The sequence below is a fragment of the Chiloscyllium plagiosum genome, unplaced genomic scaffold (genome assembly GCF_037043375.1).
Source record: "Chiloscyllium plagiosum isolate Xiang-an unplaced genomic scaffold, Cpla_swu_hap1 HiC_scaffold_19, whole genome shotgun sequence".
Classification (NCBI taxonomy): domain Eukaryota; kingdom Metazoa; phylum Chordata; class Chondrichthyes; order Orectolobiformes; family Hemiscylliidae; genus Chiloscyllium; species Chiloscyllium plagiosum.
In genome coordinates, this window is record NW_028270157.1 from 16,746,142 (window position 1) to 16,766,209 (window position 20,068).

The 20,068-nt window shown below is 45.4% G+C and overlaps 1 long non-coding RNA gene across 1 annotated transcript; it reads left to right on the plus strand.

Moving 5' to 3' along the window:
* The first annotated feature begins 4,659 nt into the window (after window positions 1–4,659).
* Window positions 4,660–19,999, plus strand: LOC122545521 (uncharacterized). Its single transcript, XR_015760381.1, has 2 exons — window positions 4,660–5,622; window positions 10,377–19,999. It is a non-coding gene; the product is annotated as an uncharacterized LOC122545521 (long non-coding RNA).
* Window positions 20,000–20,068: the final 69 nt, after the last annotated feature.

The window sequence follows — 20,068 nt, forward strand, 5'->3', positions numbered from 1 at the left end:
CAAGGTGCTACACAGGAGGCTACTGAGTAAGATAAGGTCCCATGGTGTCAAGGCAAGGTGCTAGCAATGAAAGAAGCTTGGCTGTCTGGCAGAAAGCAGAGAGTGGGGATAATAGGGTCCTTCTCAGAATGGCAGCCCGGTGACAAGTGGTGTTCTCTAAGGCTCAGTGTTGGGGCCACAACTTTTCACTTTATCCATTAATGATCTAGATGAAAGGGTACAGAAAAGATTTACAAGGATGTTGCCAGGGTTGGAGGATTTGAACTATGGGGAGAGGTTGAAGAGGCTGGGGCTGTTTTTCCTGGAGCGTCGGAGGCTGAGGGGTGACCTTAAGGAGGTTTATAAAATCATGAGGGGCATGGATAGGGTAAATAGACTAAGTCTTTTCCCTGGGTTGGTGAAGTCCAAAACTAGAGGGCATAGGTTTAGGGTGAGAGGGGAAAGATATAAAAGAGACATAAAGGGCATCTTTTTTACGCAGAGGGTGACATGTGTATGGAATGAACTGCCAGAGGAAATGGTGGAGGCTAGTACAATTGCAACATTTGAAAGGCATTTGGATGGATATATGAATAGGAAGGGTTTGGAGGGAAATGGCCGGGTGCTGGCAGGTAGGATTGGATTGAGTTGGGATATCTGTTCGGCATGGACAAGTTGGACTGAAGGATTTGTTTCCGTGCTGTACATCTCTATGACTCAATGACTATGACTCTATGAAGGAGGGCATTCCGGCTAAGTTTGCAGAAAATGTAAAGAGAGATAGAGGGACAGGTAGCATTGAAGAGGTGGGGAAGCTGCAGAAAGATTTTGACAGGTTAGGAGAGTGGGCAAAGAAGTGGCAGATGGAGTTCAGTGTGGGAAAGTGTGAAGTCATGCACTTTGGCAGAAAGAATAGAGGCATGGACTATTTTCTAAATTGGGAGAAAATTCAAAAGTCTGAAGTGCAAAGCAACTTGAGGAGTTCTAGTCCAGGATTCTCTCAAGGTAAACCTGTATGTTGAGTCAGTAGTTAGGAACTTATTCTTAGTTATGAAATGCAATGATGGCATTTACTTTCAGAGGACTTGAATATTAAAGTAGGGATGTATTTCAGAGACTCTATAGGCTCTAATCAGAGCACATTTGGAGTATTGTGCACAGTTTTGTGACCCATATCTCAGGAAGGATGTACTGGCCCTGGAGCGTGTTCAGAGGAGGTTCATGAGAATGGCGGGAGAATGAGGTTGAGAAACTTATCAGCCATGATTGAATGGTAGAGCACACTCAATGGGCTGAATGGTCTACTTTCTGCTCCTATGTCTTATGGTCTAAGTCAGAAAGAGTATCTCAAACACGGGAGAGAGGCTAAGACTGAAATAAAGAAGGCTAAGAGGAAGCATGAGGAAAGGATAAACAGACTGTGTTAAAACAAATAGTAAAATGTTTGTCAAACATATTAATAGTAAAAGATTAGCGAAGGTAGAGTGGGGCCCATAAGAAACAAGCAGGGTAAGCTGCTCACTGAAGCAAAGGATGTGGTAGAGTTACTAAATGAATATTTTGCATCTGTCTTTACCAAATTAGGAAATTGTAAGAATGCCCTCATTGTAAATGTGGGTGTTGAGCAACAGAATACTAAAAACGCTGGCAGCACTCCAGGTAAAGAAGTCACCTGGTTCAAATGGGATGTATCTTAGATTGCTGAGAGAGGTAAGAGCGCAAATCGTCAAGTCATTGACAAAATTTAACAAGCTTCCCTGAAGGCAGAATTAGTCCCAGAGGATGAGAGGATTGCAAATGTGACAGCATTGTTTAAGAGAAGGGCAAAGAATAACCCAGGGAACTACAAACCTATCAACTTGACATCAAAACTGGAAAAATTGTTGGAGGCCATAATATGGGATAGGGGTTGGACCGAAGGGTCTGTTTCCATGCTGTACATCTATGACTCTATGACTCTATATCCTTTGAGTAAAATAGATTAATACTATATAATGTGGCTTTGTCAAGGACAGGTTATGTCTGACAAATGTAATTGAGTTCTTTGACACAGGCAATGGATGAGGGTAGTACTATGAATGGTATATATTTGGACTATCAGAAAGCATTTGATATGGTGCCACATGACAGGTTGGTTAGCAAATTAGAAAAGCTTGGGATTGATGGTTCTTGGGCAGTATGGATTAGAAGTTGGCTAAAAGATAGGAAACAGAGGCTAGGTATAGATGGCATTTCTCAGACTGGAGACAAGTTGAAAGTAGTGTTCTAAGAGAAAGTGAGAACTGCAGATGCTGGAGATCAGAGTCGAAGAGTGTAGTGCTGGAAAAGCACAGCATCCAAGCAGCATGTGAAGAGCAGGAGAATCGATGTTTCAGGCATAAGCCCTTCATCAGGACCCAAAGGATTGGTTTTGGGACCCTTCTTTTTCTGAGTTAAATAAATAGTTTCAAACTGGGTATTGAGGGTGAAATCTCTAAATTTACAAATGATACTAAACTGGGGAGAATAGTGAATTGTGAGGATAATGCTGAGTGATTACAGAGAGCCACTGACAAGTTGGCCAAATGGCCCTCACCCGGCAAATGAATTTCAAAGCTTATAAATGTGACATAATACATTTTGGTAGACAAAAATGAGAGACAATACAGGTTCAATGATGCAATACAGGTACAAGTTTGAGGACAATATAGGAGCAGAGGGACGTCCGGGTTTATGTGCATGATTCTCCGAAGATGGTCAGGCAAGTTGAAACCATTGTTAACAAGTCTTATAGGATCCTTGGGTTTATAAGTAGGGGCATAGAATATAAAAGCAAGGAAGTGATGCTATATATTTGCAAATCATTGATCAGACCTCATTTGGAGTATTGTGTTCAATTCTGGGCATCTTATTTAAGGAAGAATATTAAAGCCACAGAGAGGGTTCAAAAGAGATTTACTAGAATTTACCATAACGAAGGATTTTAGGTACAAGGAAAGATTAGAGAAATCGGGCATGTTCTACTTTGAACGTGGACGATTAAGAAGGCATCTTATTGAGGTGTTCAGAATTATGAACAATTTTGACAGGGTAAGGAAGGATATTCTGTCTCCACTAGTTTGTATGTCAGTAAATGGGGATCACAATTTCAAGGTTGTCAGCAAGAGAACGAGGAGTGAAATGAGGAGAAACTTTCTTGCTCCAAGAGTTGTTAGGATTGTGAATGTGCTGCCAAGGAGAGTAGTGGAGGTAGTTTTCATACAAAGTTTCAGAGTAGAACTGGATATATTGAGAGTGATGAATTTACAAGGCCACATAGGTAGGGCTGGGGAATTGGAGAATGAGCTGAAAATGTGTTGCTGGAAAAGCGCACCAGGTCAGGCAGCATCCAAGAAGAAGATTGCAGGTTAGGAAGGCAGTGCTAAGTTCAAGGGATTGGCACCACCCCCCACCTTTTCCTCCGCTACATCGATGACTGTATCGGCGCTGCCTCGTGCTCCCACGAGGAGGTTGAACAGTTCATCCACTTTACCAACACCTTCCACCCCGACCTCAAATTCACCTGGACCGTCTCAGACTCCTCCCTCCCCTTCCTAGACCTTTCCATTTCTATCTCGGGCGACCGAATCAACACGGACATTTACTATAAACCGACCGACTCCCACAGCTACCTAGACTACACCTCCTCCCACCCTCCCCCTGTAAAAACGCCATCCCATATTCCCAATTCCTTCGTCTCCGCCGCATCTGCTCCCAGGAGGACCAGTTCCAATACCGTACAACCCAGATGGCCTCCTTCTTCAAAGACCTCAATTTCCCCCCAGACGTGATCGACGATGCCCTCCACTGCATCTCCTCCACTTCCCACTCCTCCGCCCTTGAGCCCCGCCCCTCCAACCGCCACCAGGACAGAACCCCACTGGTCCTCACCTACCACCCCACCAACCTCCATATTCAGCGTATCATCCGCCGTCATTTCCGCCACCTCCAAACGGACCCCACCACCAGGAATATATTTCCCTTCCCTCACCTATCAGCGTTCTGAAAAGACCACTCCCTCCATGACTCCCTCGTCAGGTCCACACCCCCCACCAACCCAACCTCCACTCCCGGCACCTTCCCATGCAACCGCAAGAAATGCAAAACTTGTGCCCACACCTCTCCCCTTACTTCCCTCCAAGGCCCCAAGGGATCCTTCCATATCTGCCACAAATTCACCTGCACCTCCATACACATCATTTATTGCATCCGCTGCACCCGATGTGGCCTCCTCTATATTGGGGAGACAGGCTGCCTATTTGCGGAACGTTTCGGAGAACACCTCTGGTACACCCGGACCAACCAACACAACCACCCCGTGGCTCAACACTTCAACTCCCCCTCCCACTCCACCAAGGACATGCAGGTCCTTGGACTCCTCCATCGCCAGAGCATAGCAACACGACGGTTGGAGGAAGAGCGCCTCATCTTCTGCCTGGGAACCCTCCAACCACAAGGGATGAGCTCAGATTTCTCCAGTTTTCTCATTTCCCCTCCCCCCACCTTGTCTCAGTCCCAACCCTCGAACTCAGCACCGCCTTCCTAACCTGCAATCTTCTTCCTGACCTCTCTGCCCCCACCCCCACTCCGGCCTATCACCCTCACCTTGACCTCTTTCCACCCCAACGCCCCTCCCCCAAGTCCCTCCTCCCTACCTTTTATCTTAGCCTGCTGGACACACTTTCCTCATTCCTGAAGAAGGGCTCATGCCCGAAACGTCGATTCTCCTGTTCCTTGAATGCTGCCTGACCTGCTGCGCTTTTCCAGCAACACATTTTCAGCTCTGATCTCCAGCATCTGCAGTCCTCACTTTCTCCTCGAATGGGAGAATGAGACTGACTATCATCTCGGGAGCTAGTATACCAATGATGGGTCAAATGGTCTCCTTTTGTCCTGTAAAACTCAATAATTCTATTAAGGACAGTCCTTCATATTAAGCTAAGCCAGTGCGGGAACTGAGCCCACACTATCAACATTACTCTGAATCGCAAACAAGCCTTCCAGGCAACTGAGCGACATCAGGGTTTAGAGGGGTTCGGGTCCTCGGGAACTCGACACCACAGAACCTCGGCTCGCTCGGGTCCTCGGGAGCTCGGCTCGAGGGGGAGCTCGGGTCCTCGGGAACTCAGCTCGAGGGGGAGCTCGGGTCCTCGGCTCGAGGGGGAGCTCGGGTCCTCGGCTCGAGGGGGTCCTCGGGAACTCAGCTCGAGGGGGAGCTCGGGTCCTCGGCTCGAGGGGGAGCTCGGGTCCTCGGCTCGAAGGGGAGCTCGGGTCCTCGGCTCGAGGGGGAGCTCGGGTCCTCGGCTCGAGGGGGAGCTCGGGTCCTCGGCTCGAGGGGGAGCTCGGGTACTCGGCTCGAGGGGGAGCTCGGGTACTCGGGAGCTCGGCTCGAGGGGGAGTTCGGGTCCTCGGGAGCTCGGCTCGCTTCGGTTTGAGCGGGAGCTCAGGTCCTCGGTCGAAAGTTGAGCTAAAAATAGAACCAGCCGCCTGACGACTGGGTTCGGATTGGTTGCCAGATGGACAGTCGTTGCCAATGGGATGAGGCGTACGGACAGGAGGATCTCGATGGGTAGAAGCGTTTTAAACTGGGGGTGGATCGGGAGAATTAGATCAGAAAATTTTGAGGTAATGATGCGGATTTATTTATCTCTTTCCTGGAGCCGAAGAGAAATGGAAGATGACAGACAAGAATGTGGTTTGAAAATAAAATAGTTTTTTTAAAAATGTAGTTTAAAAATAAATGAACGTGGTTTATTGAACAAATAAATGCGGATGCTTGAGATCTGAAACAAAGAAAAACTGACAGAAACTCCCCTTCTCCAGCTGTCAGTTTCCTCGGTTATTTGCTGTGAATTACGTTTCGTCCAGAACAGCCATTTCTAGTCCACAACAAATTTTACAATAAATTGTGGGTTCAATCTCCTCACGGGCTCAGGTTATCTCCTTTCAACCTCTTCCCCCTCACCTGAGGAGTGGTGATCCTCAGGTTAACGCTCCAACAGTCTTCCCTCTGTGAATGAGAAAGTTACTTTATTGGTCCTCAGGAACTATGGCAACTTTACCTTATTTTCCCCCAGAATTCCTACAGTGTGGAAACAAGCCCTTCAGCCCAGCAAGTCTGCACTGGCCCTCCAAAGAGTAACCCACACAACCCCGACATGTAACCCCTAACTAATGCACCTAACCTACATTTACCTGAACGCTATGGACAATTTCCCATGGCCCATCCACCCTAACCTGCATATCCATGAACACTATGGACAATTTAGCCAATCCACCCTAACCTGCACATCTTTGGATTGTGGGAGGAAACCGGAGCACCGAGCGGAAACCCACGCCGACACAGGGAGAATGTGCAAACTCCACGCAGTTGCCCAAGGCTGGAATCAAACCTGGGTCGCTGGTGCTGTGAGGCAGCAGTGCTAACCACTGAGCTACCGTGCTACCCAAAAACATCCGCTCGCCCAACCCCTGTGCCAGAATGCCATTTCCTTTCTCTGGAATTCAAACTTAATGTAAACAGGCACCTCACCTTTTCCTTTTTTTCTTTAAAAAAACAAGCAGTGGGCGGCACGGTGGCATAGTGGTTAGCACTGCTGCCTCACAGCGCCAGAGACCCGGGTTCAATTCCTGCCTCAGGCGACTGACTGTGTGGAGTTTGCATGTTCTCCCCGTGTCTGCGTGGGTTTCCTCCAGGTGCTCCGGTTTCCTCCCACAATCCAAAAGATGTGCAGATCAGGTGAATTGGCCATGCTAAATTGCCCGTAGTGTTAGGTAAGGGGTAAATGTAGGGGTATGGGTGGGTTGCGCTTCGGCGGGGCGGTGTGGACTTGTTGGGCCGAAGGGCCTGTTTCCACATTGTAAGTAATCTAATCTAAAAAAAAATCAACAAAAAAGGGCTGACCTTGCCTAAGATTCAGTTTTAAACAGAACCCAACTTTCTGACCTGCTCAGATGGTCCTGACAGTGAAGCGTCAGGGATTTTCGTACCTACCATTCTTTGCATCCTCCTGCCATCCCAAAGTGCAAAACAGATCAGTAGTTATTTGGAGCTGTTGTTACTGTTATTGCTATTGGTGGGAGGACCAGTCGGTTTTTGGATGGCAAGATCTCATAAAGGCACAGTAGCCCAGTGGTTAGCCTTGCTGCCTCACAGCACTGGGAACCCAGGTTTGATCCCAACCTCAGGCGACTGTGTGGAGTTTGCACATTCTCCCCGTGTCTCTGTGGGTTTCCGCTGGGTTCTCCGATTTCCCCTCTCAGTCCAAAGATGTGCAGGTTAGGTGGATTGGCCAAGCTAAATTGCCCATTGTGTCCAGGTATGCATGGGTTAAGTGCATGAGCTATGGAAAATGCAGGTTAACAGGGATAGGATAGGGGGAATGAATCTGGGTGAGATGCTCTTCGGAGGGTCAGTGTGGACTTGTTGGGCCAAATGGCCTGTTTCCACACTGTAGGGATTCTATGACTAGGGAAAATGACAATTCTGATGTATTACAGGATATGATGTGACTCCAGCATAGTTGTCCTTTCTTATCATCCAATTCTCACCTTCCTTTTTCACTTTCCTTTCTTATGCATTCTTGCATTTGGCTTCCTATCTATTGTTTTTTCCTTTGCATTTCTTTCTTATTCCCTCCCTCTGCCCATTTTTCCCTGTCCTGTTTCCCTCCCTTCCTCCCCCTCCCCATCTTTTCTCCCTCCCTTCATCCTTCTCCCCTCCATTACCTCCTTCATTCCTCTCACTTCTCCTCCCTGCCCCTCTCCATTCTGTACCCTCTCTCCACTTCCCTGCCCCATCCATCCTGTCATCTTTCCTCTCCTGTCATGCTTTTCATCTCCCTCCCCTCTCCCTAACCTCTCCCTATCCCTTCCTCATCCCCTCCCCATTTCTCATTCCCTCCCCAATCCTCGCTATTCCCCTGTCACTCCGCCTCTCCTCCCCTGAATCCCCCGCATCTCTTTCTTCCCTGCTGTCTCACTCTCCCTCCTGCCCCGTCTCTCCCTCCCTTCCCCGCTCCCCTTCCCCTCCCCCTCCCCTCCCCCTCCTGTCCCTCTTCCCTTCCTCTCCTCTGTATTCCCTCCCCATCCATCCCTCCCTGTCTCGCCCTTCCTCCCCCTCCTCTCCCCGTCTCCCCATTCCCTCTCTTCCCCTCGACCCATTCCCTCTTTTCTTCCCCCTCCCCTCCCCTCCCCTTCCCATCTTCCACTCCACATCTTCCCCACCCCTCTCCTCTCCTCCCTTTCCCATCTCCTACTCCCTACTCCATCTACCCCTCCCCTCCTGACCCTGTCTCCCCCTCCCCTCTTGTCCACTCTACTCCCGCTCCCCTCCCTCCCGCTCCCCTCCCTCCCCTCCCCTCGCCATCTCCCACCCCCCTCACCATCTCCCGCTCCTCTCCCCTCACCATCTCCCCCTCCTCTCCCCTCCTCTCACCATCTCCCCCCTCCTCCTCCCCTCACCATCTCCCTTTCCCCTCCTCTCACCATCTCCCCCTCCCCTCCTCTCACCTCCCCCTCCCCTCACCATCTCCTCCTCCCCTCACCATCTCCTCCTCCCCTCACCATCTCTGCCTCCCCCAACTATCTCCGCTTCCCCTCCCCTCCCCTCCCCACCTCCCCTCCCCTTCCCTCTCCTCACCACCTCCCCCTCCCCTCATCACCTCCCCCTCCCCTCCCCTCACCAACTCCCCCTCCCCTCCCCTCACCATCTCCCCCTCCCCTCCCCTCACCATCTCCCCCTCCCCTCCCCTCACCATCTCCACCTCCCCCTCCCCTCCCCTCACCATCTCCACCTCCCCCTCCCCTCCCCTCCCCTCACCATCTCCACCTCCCCTCACCATCTCAGCCTCCCCTCCCCTCCACATCTCCACCTCCCCTTGCCATTTCCCCCTCCCCTCCTCTTCCCCCTCCCCCTTCCACCCTCTGCCCCCTCCCCCTTCCACCCCCTGCCCCCTCCCCCTCCCCCTCCCCCTCCCACCCCCTGCCCCCTCCCCCTCCCCTTCCCCTCCCCTTCCCCCTCCTCCTCCTCCTCCCCCTCCCCACCCTCCCCATGCCCCTTCCCTCCCCATGCCCCCATCTCTTTCTTCCTTCCTACATTTATATTAGTAAAAAACAACATCAAACATCTCTACAGTAATTTGAGATGTGCATCATTATAATGTGAGCTTAGACTGTCAGCTCCTCATCAACAACACAGCATGTCAGCTGCCAGATTGTAATAAAAAGAATAAAGGATGATTGGCAGAGTTGAAAAGTGATAATTGTGGCTGCGTTTGGTTCTGTTATTACCCTCTTAATTGTTTAATTTGCCTTCTCAAGTTTATCCATGTTTACTTTGAAAGTCTCTAATCATGAATTCATCCTACATGCTTTAGTGCACTGACAGAATCTTCTCAGTTCCCAGCTCGAACCTTTTTTCTTGCCGATCGAAATGTGTCAGACCCAGGTGCCTACTGGTTAATAACTGAAGTGAGTCACAGCAAATACTTCTTTTAAACTAGCCCACGTCAGACCAGATTGTGAAATTTAACTTTGCCAATTTTTCAGTTCCCTGTCTTTTTTTTTCTGAACTAGGTTATAGATCATAGAGGTTCTGTTGCCTTTGGAAATTTGTGGAAATGACACACCTTGTTCATATCTCAGTACAGTGCTTTAAAAATGTCTGCACCCGTGCCTAACACTTGCTTTCAGTTCAGTGTTCTGCTAGAAAGGAGCTCTGTGGTACAGAACCAGCATTTTTGTTAGAACTGCAGGTTTGTAGTTGCAACCCTAGGTTTAATGATTATGGAAGATACGTTTATACCATGTCAGCTAGCATATTGTTCCAACATGGCTAAGAGTGTCCTGGTGAGCCATGGTTGAGTTGGCTTTTTTTAATTTCAAAAATATACATTATTCATAAAATATCTTTGAGTTGGGGTGCCTGTGTTAAATTGAGGTTGACAAAGTTAAAAATCACACAACACTAGGTTGTAGTTCAACAGGTTTATCTGGAAGCACTACCTTTCAGAGCGCTGCTCCTTCAGGTGGTTCTGGAGTATAAAGTCATAAGACACAGAATTTATAGCAAACTTTTGCTATAAATTCTGTGTCTTATGACCTTATACTCCATAACCACCTGATGAAGGATCAGCGCTCTGAAAGGTAACGCTTCCAGATAAACGTGCTGGACAAGACCCTGGTGGTGTGTGATTTTTAACTAAAATATCTTTGTAAACATACACAGTCATTGGAGCAATTTGATTCTGTACATCATCTTTATACATTTAGAACAAACAAACCCAAGGCATTTCTTACTCATACAACACTATACTTATATATATTAGAGGAAACAAGAGAGTCTGATAACTGACTGGACACCTGTTGTGTTTTGGCAGAAATACTTTAGATGGTGGTCTTTCCCCACTGCAACTTGGCGGTAGCTGCCCCAAGCTATAGTACATCTATCAGCACATAGTCCTGGACCTTGGACTCTGCCAGTCTGCAACACTTAAGGTCACCTCCTTGCTGTGGAAAACGTAAGTTCTGAGCAGACCAAAGAACATCTTTCACCCAGTTGATGGTCCTCCTGGCACAATCGATATTTTTCGTCCTCGGGAAGCCATGATTGACTTTTGCCACTCAAGCTAAAGCCTCAATCTTCAGACTAGTGACTTTTTCCAAGAGAAGCAAACTATGGAAAGCATGCCTCAGTATGTATGTGTTCACCAGCGGCACCTCTAGTTTACTCGGTGGTGCCTAATATAAACTTACTAAAAAGAGATACAAAGTTGAAGCGTTTTCATCTGGAAGTGAAATTCAACAGAAAAACTTATGGAAAGGAAGCAATCATTTATACAGCATGAGAATATGATGCTGATTGGTTGAACCAAGATTAGCATGGAAAAGCAGCAAGAATTATTAATCCTCAGTTAGGTGATTAACCCATTACTCCAATAGCCTTTTTGTAACCTAGAAAGTTAGCCTTGAATGTTGTAATGTGCAGTTGGGCATAAGACTGTGTTGGGTGAGTGAAGTGAGCATCACCTATTTCGTTATTATGTTCTGCTTTGCTCATTCTGTGGACAACAACAATACCAGTGTCCCTTCAGTGTCTAATAAGACTGAAGAAACAATATTCTATATTCTAGATGCTGAACTTATTCTGTAGAGCATTCTACAGCGCTGAAGCACAGATCAGATAGTTCTGACACATGTTCAATGTGGTCTCCTCTACATTGGGGCTCGATGTGGCCTCCTGTACATTGTGGAGACAGGGCACCAACTCGTGGAATGTTTTAGGGAACATCTTTGGGACACACACACCAAACAACCCCACCACCCTGTGGTCAACCACTTCAACTCCCCCTCCCATTCCACCAAGGACATGAAAGTCCTGGGCCGTCTCCTCTGCCAAATCCAAGCCACTCAACACCAGGAGGAAGAACACCTCATCTTCCACAGGACCTTTCAACCATACGGCATCACTATCACCCCCCCCACCTGCATCTACCTATCACCTTCCCAGCTACTTACCTCCACCCCCACCTTCCTGTTTATCTCTAAGCCCCCTTCTCCCCTCCTCCAACATTCCTGATGAAGGGCTTATGCCCGGAACATCGTCGATTCTCCTGCTTCTTGGATACTGCCTGTCCTGCAGTGCTTTTTCAGCACCACACTCTTCAACTCTGATCTCCAGCATCTGCAGTCCTCTCTTTCTTCTAGTTCTGATACGTCAAGCTTTGTGAAGATGGTGGAGTCATGAAACTAAGTGATAGTCCTGGGATTGCAGGAAGTGGATAGTTGTCTGGAATGATAACATTTTTGACCATCTTAAGGACAATGCCATTTTGCATTGTGCAATGACTAGTCTTCATATCCAATACAATGTCATTTAGCAAATTGATCCATTGTCATTGTTTCCACATTCCCACCATGACCATTAATTCCTTTGTGTCTGTCACAGGAGTAAGAATATTGAGAAAATGCGAACAGTAGACTTTCTCACTCAATATAGGTGTTGGCACACTGATGTCATTGAGCAGTGTTGCAGAAATGTCTACAATCTTGACAGAACAAACCTTGAAATGGCCTGCGTGCTTAACCATCCTTGAGGTGTACATATGCCATACTCTCCAAGCCTCTCAGAAACTAGTTCCTTCACATGATGAACTGAGGAAGTCTTCCCCCTCACATCTTTGCAAAGTATGTGACTTTAAGAGCAATTTACATTTTTCTCCCCTTGATTTGGACATGTTGAGAACTAAAGGTTACGTCCACAACATGGACACATTTTTGTGGGTATCTCACTGTGAAGAGCTCCATGGTGCAATATGTACAACTCAATTATCACACTTTTCTTTGGCCTGAAGTATTTTTTGAGAGTGTTTGCCACTGTATGAGATGTAGATGCATCTTTGGTGAGGTAGTCAAACACTGACTGGCCTTCTGCTCTAAGACAATAGACAGGTATCATCTTCTTGTGGATCATTGTTTTATCCAGACTGTCCATCCCCGTGGTGAGAAATAGGTGTTGACACAAGGTAAAGAGGTAATGATGGTTTTGTGTTAATATTCTTTAGATCACAGTTGAGATACTATGGGAGGAATTGAAGGCCTCATAATGAAAAGGACACTGAAATCCAAATAATGTATTGAACAAAGCATAGATTGACCAGAATGTTATCAGAGATGATGACAAATAATTTAGAACAGAGATTAAATACTGTACTGCAATTTTCATAAAGAAGCCCCTTTAGCATCACAACAATGATCCAAATCAGAAGTGAAATCAGATGCATAAGAAGGCATTACAGCAGGTGACCATATATGTTTCAAGTGTATTTAATGCCTTCCCCCCAGTCTAGGCTCACAACAGAGGCAGATTTATTATGACTGCAGCAAAGCAGCCAGTACATCAAGGGTACAATGTATTTCTTGAGACCTCATCTCTGGGCCAGGAGGCCTGAGTTCAAGTTTTACCTGCCCCAGAGGTGTGTCATAATATATCTGAAAGTTTGGTTAAAAATATCCACAATGCATTTTTCCAAATATTCCAATTCCACGAGGTTCCAATTTCATCCACCAACATTTGCATTTATAAGTTATGCAAGTGACCCAGTATATGTGGTGACATACCAATCAAGGGTCTCCCCCCTCCCCTCAAAGTCTGATGTTGAACAAATCTCATTCAGAAGTAACGTTAATATGGGGTCCAAAGTGTGTCTACAAAATCTGTTGTTTTGGGCCTTTCTGCTCCTCAATGATGTCTAGGCTGCATTATAGTTTATAGCATTCTTTCAAGAGGATTACAGCTCAATTTCTTTTCTTCCAAAAAGTCATTTTGACTTATTTGATCATTCAAAGTTGCAAACTGTTTGCTTTTCTACTTGCTGTTTCTGCCAGTAGTTGGCTCTCTTACAACTTTGATAGTCCACATATTTTCAGCAGCTCCACTTCTGACACCATGTTTCAAATGGTGTGTGTTTAATGGCTGCCATGAACTAAACATAAAGGCACTCACAGCATGAGATAGTGGTAATGTTACCATGGAAAGCCAGCCAGTACACAAGGTGTGAAATTACAATTTTCCTGACAATATTCTCAGATAAACAGGCAGCTTTTAATAAATGGCATTAAGCAGGAAGGAGATGTAGGGAGGAAGAAAGGTTTTTTGGAGAGAATTCCAAAGTTTGGGACTTAGACAGCTGAAGGCACATCACCAATAGTGGAGCAATGGGAATTGGGGATGTTCGAAGGGCCAGAATAGGAGGAACACCGAGATCCTGGAGGATCATGGGGACTCAGCATCAGGCCTCATATGGTGTGTGTTTTCTTGGCTAGCACATTTTTTTGATAGCGAGAAGACCTGGCAGATAATTCATACATGAACTATCATTTGCATACAAACTCCCTGAGCCCCGCCACCAGTTAGATGTGAAAGGTTGGGGCAAGCATGCAAAGTAAAAGTGTAACCAAAGACAGATTCAGAACAAGTATTGATACTTCTGCACTATTCCAGCTTCAGAAAGCCAAAATCAACATTCCCATATCTTTTCATGCATCTTGAGTCTACAGTGCCATTTTTGAATGAGAAATTAGCCAGCACCATGTTGGCCATCCAGGTCAGTATAAATGAACCAACAGCACTATTTTGCAGAAGCATAGGTGAATTATGCTCAGTGTCCTGAGCAACATCACAAGAAGCAGATTAACTGATCATTATCGCATTGTTGTTTGTGGGGGTTTGTTGTGTTAAAATTAACAGCTGAGTTTTCTATGTTGCAACAGTAGCTACAGATCAAGATGAAATTAGTCCATTGACTGTGAAACACTTCCACTATCATGATATTGGTAAACTCACTGTTAACCCTTTAGATTTACTGCAGTACTCTTGGTGCAAATACGTGGCCTCATGTCCCTCACTTGGATGAGGAAAGCATGCCAGGGGATCTGAGATGCTTAATTGTGACCATTTTCAAGAAAGGAACTAAGACCAATTGCAGTAACTACAGGGGAATTTTACCTGCTGCCCACCACAGGGAAGGTCACTGCAAAAATCCCCCTCAATCTCCTCCTCCCAGTGACTGATGTTCTAGTTTAAAGTGCAGATCCCATCTACCAAGAGGCACAGTGGACATGATCTTCACAGCAAGCCAAATTCAAGAAAAGAGCAGGAAGTAACAACATTTACACATGGCCTTCAAATTCACAAAGGACTCAAAATGTGTGAATTGGGAGTAATTATGGAGTGTCACTTTCAAATTTAGCTGCTTGTAGAAATTATCCTTTGCCTTCTTCACAACAACGTTCAAGCAGTAAGCTTCATTAATGGATCTACCATACTCTGAATACATGAAGCTGCGGTGAAGCAAGGCTGTGTTATCTGTGATTAAAGGTTATTTTTTTTTGGAACTTGGATTTCTAAATACGGGTAGGTGAGTGTTGGTTCTTTCTGTGAAAGGTTTGCATTTTTTTAAAAAATAAGAATATCAGAAAGACCTTCTGGAACTGTGACTTAAATCCAACAGTTGCCAGAAACCAACTGGCCACAGTCCCCTGCAATGTTTCTGAAAAGATGTTTACAGTGTTGGTTTAACGACAGGCAGACTAAAGATAGGATTGAGCAAGTTTTAAATTCAGTTCAGAAAACTAGTGTTGAATTTCGAAGCAAGTTTAGTTTCTCAACTAGGGGAAGTTCATGGCACTTGAGGTAACAAGTCACCTTTGCAGAAGAGTTTAGTTTGTGAAACTTACAAATAAAGAGAATTTGGTCAGATATCCGCAGGTTACAGAACATAGAGAACATAGAAAAGTATAGCACAGAACAGGCCCTTTGGTTTAATCCTAATGTAATACATAGTAATTTAACTTACGCACCCCTCAACTCACTGCTATCCATGTGCATGTCCAGCAGTCGCTTAACTGTCCCCAATGACTCTGCTTCCACCACCACAACTGGCAACGCATTCCATGCATTCACAACCCTCTGCGTAAAAAACCTACCTCTGATATCTCCTTTATACCTTCCCCCTAATATCTTCAAACTATGACTCCTCGTACCAGTCAATACTGCCCTGGGGAAAAGTCTCTGGCTATTGACTCTATCTATTCCACTCATTATTTTGTACACCTCGATCAGGTCTCCTCTCTTCCTCCTTCTCTCCAGAGAGAAAAGTCTGAGCTTATTCAACCTTTCTTCATAAGGCAAGCCCTCCAGTCCAGGCAGCATCCTGGTAAACCTTCTTTGCATCCTCTCCAAAGCCTCTGTATCTTTCCTATAGTAGGGCAATCAGAACTGGACACAATATTCCAAGTTTGGTCTCACCAGAGACTTGTAGAGCTGCAGCAAAACCTCGCGGCTCTTGAACTCGATCCCTCGTTAATGAAAGCCAAAACACCATATGCTTTCTTAACAACCCTATCCACTTGGGTGGCAACTTTGAGGGATCTATGTACTTGCACACCCAGATCCCTCTGTTCCTCCACACTGTCAAGAATATCAGAACTGAGAAAGTTTTTAGGCTCTCAGATCCGTGAAAACATTCATGTCAGCATCCCTCCAGGACCCGAAACCTATAATCCCTCCCTTGGCCCAAATCTCCTTGCACCCAGGCCCAATAATACTCCTCGGTTGACTGGTAAGGGGCTGGTGCCCTTTAAAGTGGTTAATTTGATTCAATTTAATTGAACACATTTTAAGTGTTTTAAAAGGGCTCCTTTGCTTTGAAGTACAGGTTGCTATCTATAACCTGCGTTGGTTGGTCCACATTGTCTGAATGCCCAATTCAAGATTCCCCAAAAAACGTTCTCTAATCTGAGCTCCATCACAGCAAACAATTACCAAGGCAAAGGGAATGCTTCAAACATCCTCAAACCCTCCCTGCAAATTGTTCAATATGCCCAAAATTGGAGAAGAAGCATCCGCCAAGGTACCGACTGCCACAAGCTTCTACAATAGGCCCAGGTGCAGGCCAAGTGTGAACAATGGAAGGAATGTGCAGACATCCCACTCACCATTTCAAACACCCCATCCCCCCAAAAAAAATCACCAGTGTGAGAGTATACTAATCCAGTCATATATTGTTGAGTCATCTCGGGACTCACAATTCCTGGATGGAAGGAAGTCATTCCTGGTCTCCAGGGACTATCCCAGCAGAAAAAGAAGAAACAAATGCATAATATAAACACAAGTTCTTTCTTTATTCTGCTACAAGATACTGTTCAGCAAGTGGCAAGGCTCCTTCGACACCACCTTGTCTTTCATCAAAGACAAGCACAGCAAGCCAGGGTGATGTGAGGAAAATGTCTTTCACACAGTGAGTATTTAGGGTGTGGAATGCTCTGCCTGGAAATGTGGTGGAGGCAAGTTCAATTGAGATTCTCAAGAGGGCATGGGATGATTATTTGAATTGAAATAGTTTGAAAGTGTATAGGGAAAAGCACGAGATTGGCACAAATTAATGATAAAGATTCCTGATGAAGGGTTTATGCTCAAAATGTCGATTCTCCTATTCCTCGGATCCTACCTGACCTGCTTTGCTTTTCCATCACCGCACACTCAACTCTGACCTCCAGCATCTGCATTCCTCCCTTTCTACAAGTTAATGATGCTTGTTTGAAGAACTGGTGCAGGCATGATGGGCTGAATGGCCTCCTTCTGCACTGTAACACTTCTCTGAAACACCACCACCTGCAAACTCTCCTCCAAGTCAAACACCATCCTGACTTGGAAATGTGGTCACTGTTCCTTCAATGTCACTGGATCAGAATCCAAGAACTGCCTCTGTCACAGCACTGTTGCAACAGGTTACAGAGGTTCAAGAAGGCAACTCACCGCTAGCTTCTCAAGGGCAATTAGGGATGGATAATAAATACTGACCCAACTAATGACACTCTCATCCTACAAAATTTTTTTAAAAGGCAATCTGGAGTTACAGAATTAAACACAAACTTCTCCAATTGTCTACGATGTTCAAACAGGGCCAGATTGCAAAAGAAAATTGTGAGCCTGAGTGACCTGGGTCTTGAGGGCCACATGCACAGGATGCAGGGGAAGGAGAGAGAAGAAAGGGAGTGTAGGCTGTGGAGATTTTGGATGTTGGAGAGGTAAGGTGGAGGGCTGGTAATCAAAGAGCAAGGACTTAAATATTGCAGATTCAGACTAAAGATGTTCATTCAGTTGCAAGCAAACATACAGTGTGAATTTGCAACATGAGTATGAGGGTTACTGTAAGCGAGGCTTAACATCTCCATCAATGAGTCAGCCATGTGTTGCCAGGCAGCTCCATAATTGGAATCTCATATTTGGAAGCAACAGGAAAGTGAAAGGATGGGTTGTTTGAACAATGTGTCCTGACATGCTGCAATTGTCATTTTTATGACACGCCTGGTTCACAGGATGTGAAACAAAACACCTTTTTGTTGAGAGTCAGCAGTGTTCCTTCACTACCAACATTTAATCTCATCAAGTATGATCTGCTTCCATTCAGCTACAAATCTGAATTCTTCCTGTATGGCAGCAACCTGTCACTTCATCAGACAAGTGGAGAAGTAATTGCTAAAGATATTGGATAGCTGCCCTCAGAGCAGAGGGGTAATGGTAGAGATTAAATGGAGGAGTTTATCAGTGAGCATGAGTTTATCAGGACTAGTCATGGCTCCATTGGTAGCATTCTCTCATTCTCTCCTCTGAGTCATAATGTTCGGGGTTCAAGGGCTTGAGCACAGAAATCAAGGCAGGCACTCCAGAGCATTGCACTGTCATAGGTTCCATCTTTCAGATGAGATGTTAAGGTGAATCCTCCTCTGACTGTTTTTGGGTGCATGCAAAAGGTTCTATGACACTATTTTGAAAAAGAATATCCTTACAGTGCCCTGTCTAATATCAATATCTAACAGAGGTCAAGCCCTTGTGAGGAGTGTGAGCCAACATAGCTAGGTGCTAATGGATTATGGTGGTGTTCAACCGTTAACTGTGTTTCTTTGTTTTTCTACTTTTTAGTAATAAGGACTGTAGAATTTAACTTTTTAACTTTGATTTCTTTACTTTTCTGCTATATACAGTACCAAGATTCTGTACCTAGGTACTTTAGTATCTAAGATGTACTGTAAGTAGCAACTTACAAACTTTTCGTTGTACTCATGTGAGGACAAGTAACAGTAAACCTAATTCAATTCAATTCAGTCCCTCAAGCAACATCCTTTTTGGGAATTTGCTGTGTGCAAATTGGCTGCTACATTTCCTACCTTGCAGCAGGTTTGACATCTCATCTGAAGTAGTCCTTCTGACAGTGCAACATCATCAGTACTGAAAACGTTTTGATTTAGGTTCTGCACTTGGTGTGATGCTCTTTTGACAAGTTGATTAAAACAAAAGACAAGCCCATGTGTAATTAGACTAATGTAGAATCTCAGGGCAACTTTTCACTTGACTCAGGCTTTCCTCTGTCCAGTGACTCATGAGACCTATTGCGTATATACCCATTTCTCCCAGAACAGCTCACCAGCCTGTTGCTTGACTGTGTACATTACACGAGGAGAAAGTGAGGACTGCAGATGCTGGAGATCAGAGCTGAAAATGTGTTGCTGGAAAAGCGCAGCAGGTCAGGCAGCATCCAAGGAGCAGGAGAATCGATGTTTCGGGCATGAGCCTATATACATTACACATCAAGCTTCAGAGACTAGAGACTCTCACACTCATGCCATCCACTGTAGGCAAATCAAAAGGATTTAGCCATCTTATAAACACACCTTCCATGGTCACCAAGTCGTGTCATGGGACTTGAACCCAGAATCTTTCACCTAGAGTCTGGCACATTATCCGCACTGCCAAGTAAGTTCTTCTGAGATTAAAGCAGAGAGCATAAACATAAGGTAGCCACTACTAAATCCAGTAAAGTCAACAGAAACTTACTTACCCATAAAACATATATTCATTTTCACACAGAATACTTATAGTGACGAGTGTTTAAGGGAAGTTGGATAAACACATGGGAGAAGAGAGGGACAGAATACAGTATTGATGGGGTGCATCAAAGTGGGGCAGGAGAAGGTTCATTGAGCATAGACCTTTTGGGCTGAATGGCTTGCTTCTGTGCTTGTCAATAATTTGTGACACTTTGCTCTCAGTTGAGACACAGTTCAATGGCTGAGTTTCTTTCTCACTCCCAACTCTCTCTGACCTGCCCCACTGTACTCCCCTCCCCCATGCCTGTACACACAGCTTTAATAAATTTAATTGACTTTTAATAAATTAATAGATTAATAAATTAATAGACTTTTAATAGATTTAATAAATTAATTGACTTTTAAAATCTTGTTTTGATGGCACATTTTTCTTGCAGACCTCAATGGGTAGAGAAAACATTGTGGGGGTGGGTTATGATATGGAATTATAGATCATCCCATCTTGGATGCTGCATTGTGTGCATGCAAATTGGAATGAGTGTATGGCCGACTGAAACAATGGTATGAACTGTAATGACAGAAAGATGCAATAAATGCTGCTTTATTTCCTTCCAGAGGAGGTCAAAGGATTTGTTTATTGAAACACATATTTGCATATGCATTATACATGACTACTTGCAGT